Source organism: Oryzias melastigma, linkage group LG24, assembly GCF_002922805.2.
Source record: "Oryzias melastigma strain HK-1 linkage group LG24, ASM292280v2, whole genome shotgun sequence".
NCBI lineage: Eukaryota > Metazoa > Chordata > Actinopteri > Beloniformes > Adrianichthyidae > Oryzias > Oryzias melastigma.
The window spans coordinates 22,228,874-22,233,130 of NC_050535.1; the positions used below are offsets into that span (position 1 = coordinate 22,228,874).

The 4,257-nt window shown below is 38.8% G+C and overlaps 2 non-coding genes across 2 annotated transcripts; both read right to left on the bottom strand.

The window, feature by feature from the left end:
- Positions 1 to 3,083: 3,083 nt before the first annotated feature.
- Positions 3,084 to 3,156, bottom strand: trnaf-gaa. Its single transcript has one exon. It is a non-coding gene; the product is annotated as a tRNA-Phe (tRNA).
- A 570-nt stretch (positions 3,157 to 3,726) lies between these two features.
- Positions 3,727 to 3,799, bottom strand: trnak-uuu. The gene has a single exon. It is a non-coding gene; the product is annotated as a tRNA-Lys (tRNA).
- Between the last annotated feature and the right edge of the window lie 458 nt (positions 3,800 to 4,257).

Below are 4,257 nucleotides of genomic sequence, written 5' to 3' on the forward strand. Positions count from 1 at the left end.
TGAATAGCGTTGATGACACCCACCTATGGTCCTCTTGTGGCATTGTTTTTGGCCACAGCAAAGGCAGTTCATTTGGATCGTCTGACTGGAAGGGGGCCTGTTATGGTAAAACACCACACACACACAGGAAAGCTTAAATAAGATACCAAAAATTCAGAGCTTTTAATTATGTATAATGGTGTAGCTGCTCCTTAAGTTTTTCAATCCGATCAGGAAAAAGCCACGCTCCGACTGATGATCTTTTGGTCATTTATTTTTCACGTAACCACAGAATCGTCAAAGAATCACCAAGGAATCACCTTGAAAAACTAAAGAAAGAAAAACAAATACACTTTTCAACATGCAAATTTTACAAAAAAAAACCTTTCAAAGTTACAATACAATAAAACAATATTACCGTGTGCCCTCTGATCACATTTTAAGGAGTTGCTCGTCCATTTTCAGTCTTTCCACCGTGCTCTGTTCCGTCTTCGTCAAGCGTGTTCTCCGTGTTCTTTTTTCGTTATGCTAATGCTGCCCCACCTGGCTCGTTATGATCCAACGCATGGACAGCGCATGCACAGTCAGTTTTTTCAGTTCACCACAAGGGGTCAGCAATAAGACATAAAATTAAATGCAACTCAAATTAACAAAATAAAATCCTTTTTAGACAGCTACAAATGGCTATATTCCACAAAAAAAATAAAATTACCAGATTCTTTGTGACAGGAATATCTGGTGCTGGAGAAGCAGGAGCAGTTTTTTTGATGGATTTGGTTGCAGGTGGTGGAGCCAGAAAGAAATCAGGCGACGAAGAAATGGTTTGTTGAAGTCGTGGTGACTGGTGACCATGGTGATGAGCAGTTGAAGTGGTGGCCACAGCTGAATCTGGCACTTCCTGTGCCTGCAGCTATATTGTTATTGGATGTAAATAAGTTTTTTTTGTTATTTAAAAATGTGACATATAACTGGACAGCCTTATCAATGTTTATATTACCTGCAAAGATCTCCGAGGGACATTCAGATTTGGTTTTGCAGCCATGGCATGTTTGCCACCAAATTTTGACCTTTCAAACTAAAAGGAAACATGGATCTTACATTAATAAAAAAATATTCTGATGAGGTCAAAACTTTGCATCTCCCAAAAAATAAGCTTGAAAATTTGTGGCCAGTCATACCATTGACAGAGACAGTTTGACTCTTTTTGTGGGACTGGGGTTCACATCAGAACTAATGCTGGGTTTAGCAGTTGTAGAAGATGGGACTGCAGAAACTGTATGAGGTGTCTCAGTAGAAGCCTGAAATAAGACACACACACAAACACACATTAGCTGACAAACCAAAGCTAAAAGGCAAAATCCTAAGTAACACAAACTAAAATAAACAAAAGAAAAAGCAAGCTATGTATAGCTCAGCACCTTTTTTAGAGGTAAAGCATATAAACTGACAGAACAAATGGCCAAATGTTTAAAATCGTGAATTGTTGTTTTTTTTTTTTTTTACCACAGATGAAGTTTCCGAAGTTGTAGAGGTGGATGGAGTGCTTGACTGGAAACAAGAAGTACTTATTAAAGGACAAGCAACCAAGGAAGAAAACACATAATGTACATATATAAAATTGTACAAACAACAAAAGAAATATTGTACAATTTAGTGCATCTGCATAATGGCTTAACATTTTAATACCTTTTGAGTGTGAAAACTGCACACACACTTCTGTGGTTCAGTGGTCAGTGTTCTCTGACCTCTCAGCTGCATAGGACACTTCTCTATCTGTAAAAGGAAAATTACTTCGCTTTGATAACCACAAAATGCACCCAACAAATTCTAATAGATGGTCTAATGCATTAACAAAAAAAAAAAGACAATTTGTGTGATTTCAATTTTGTTTATTTACCTTGCTATAGAGGTCATGCCATCTTTTCTGCCTTGGTGCAGGTCTGTTACCTGCACTTGCAGGCCACATCCCTGTAGATGCAAATGTTCTCAGGCGAGACATCCATTCTGAGTCCTCCATTGCCTTGTGGCTCTTTCTGGATGCCATTGTCTGTAAAAGTGAACATGAAAGAAAAAAAAATTAAGTATGATATACAGTCAGTCTTATATGTAGAACACTGTATGGTCAGATTTTAGCGCTCTAAAATACGAGTGAATAACTTAAAAGGTGAATCTAGTGGACAAGTAGCAAACATAGCAACAAAAAAGGACAAAGGGAGACAATGTATTGTTTTCAACCAGCTTAATGTAAAATTTATTTTTCACATTAAATGTTGTGACAACACTGATATTATATGCAATTACAATCTGATAAAAAATGGAACAACTAAACAGCAAAGATCAAAAGCCATGTAACAAAGGGGATTTAATTAAAAAAAAAAGGTTTTCTATCTGTTTGCTGATCTCAGTGCTGCTTTCAAAACATTATTATATTCAATAGCTTTGAATAAGTCATGTTTTATATTTGAGTACAAAAACAAGCCTACCACTTCATATTCAAACATGTGCATTGAAGGCCCTCTGCACCCAAATAAGACGACTGATGAAAATGGCAAAAAGTAAAAAATAATAATGATGATAATAATAATGTCGACATCCCCCCAAATGCAATTAGGCGTTAGTTTTGAGGATTAAACTGTTAAATTATTTTGTGACTGCAGCCGCACAAACAACTACATTTTAAACACATGGCTTAGAAGATGAAGCTAAAGCGAAAGGACACGCGGCAGACATGGCGACAAGGGGAGACAAAGGAGAACAATCCATTGTTTACAACCAAATATGTTGAATGATTTTTTATCTCATAGAATGCTGTAATAACACCGATCTTATATGCAATTACAATGTTGTATGAAATGAGCATACATAAACAGCAAAAAATCGAACGGCAAACGCATTATTTAGCTAAAAGAGTAGGGTACCTTAAGGTGATCGTCTTACCTGTCGCCGGTAAAAGTTTTAAATGAGGCGCCAGGGGGTAATGCATCTTGGAGATGCGTAGTAGACATGCGCAGTTGAAGTTTTTTTTTCTGTTTTCTAATGAACTAACCCTTCCAGAGTGCTCTTTGCAAATCTTTATAGATGTCAAGGTGTTCAAAAGGTTCCATTGCCGAAACTCGGGATTGAACCAAGGACCTCTAGATCTTCAGTCTAGCGCTCTCCCAGCTGAGCTATTTCGGCCTTAAGGGCAATGGAACCAACTTCGAAAATCTCTTTTTAATAAATGACTTCATACAGAATAGTGGTTTTGCCCTAACAAGTCCATCCATCCATCCATCTTCTTAACCGCTTTGTCCCTTTCGGGGTCGCGGGGTGCCGGAGCCTATCCCGGCTGCTGATGGGCGAAGGCGGGGTACACCCTGGACAGGTCGCCAGTCTGTTGCAGGGCTGCAATCACACACACATTCACTCTCACAGTCACACCTAGGGGCAATTTAAAGTCACCAATTAACCTATGAAGCATGTTTTTGGACGGTGGGAGGAAGCCGGAGTCCCCGGTGAAAACCCACGCATGCACGGGGAGAACATGCAAACTCCACACAGAAAGGTCCCAGCCGGGAGTCGAACCAGGGCCTTCTCGCTGTGAGGCGAGAGCGCTAACCACTGCGCCACCGTGCAGCCCGCCCTAACAAGTCGTAATATATATAATATAGTAACAAGTCAAAATATGTTGAATACAAATACATTGTATAATACTGTGTTAGACCTTTGCAAATGGTTATCAGATGATACACACTGTTGACAGAATATTGCTTAAACAGGGACTTGAACCCTGGACCCTCAGATTAAAAGGCTGATGTTCTACCAACTGAGCTACTCAAGCTACGCTGGTGATATGTGAGGAGTATGTTATCTTAGTCAAGACTATTGTGAATAACCAATTGTGAAATTGTACAATTGCCACCATTGAGGAGAGGTCTGCAGAACTCTGATCTGTGATGAAGGACGCTCACATTTTATACGGTCGTACAATCAGCTGTTAATCAGGAGCTTAAGATGGAAATGTAAGTGTCATGTCTAACATGAACAAGATGTTCTAATTAAATCAAAATGTTTACACATTGTGGTCAGGGTGTTCTGACAATAAGAAAACAAGTTGCAGAGGATGAGACATAAGCAAATGTATAATTTCCGTGACAAGTGTAATTGGATGTCAAAATGCTGGCAGTGTAACCAGCAATAGCAGAATGTTTAAAAAAATACCCTGAAATAACTTTTATTTTTTCATAAATAATTGTATGTTGGTGGCATGGACACTTTTGTCAGATGATTACCGATGTA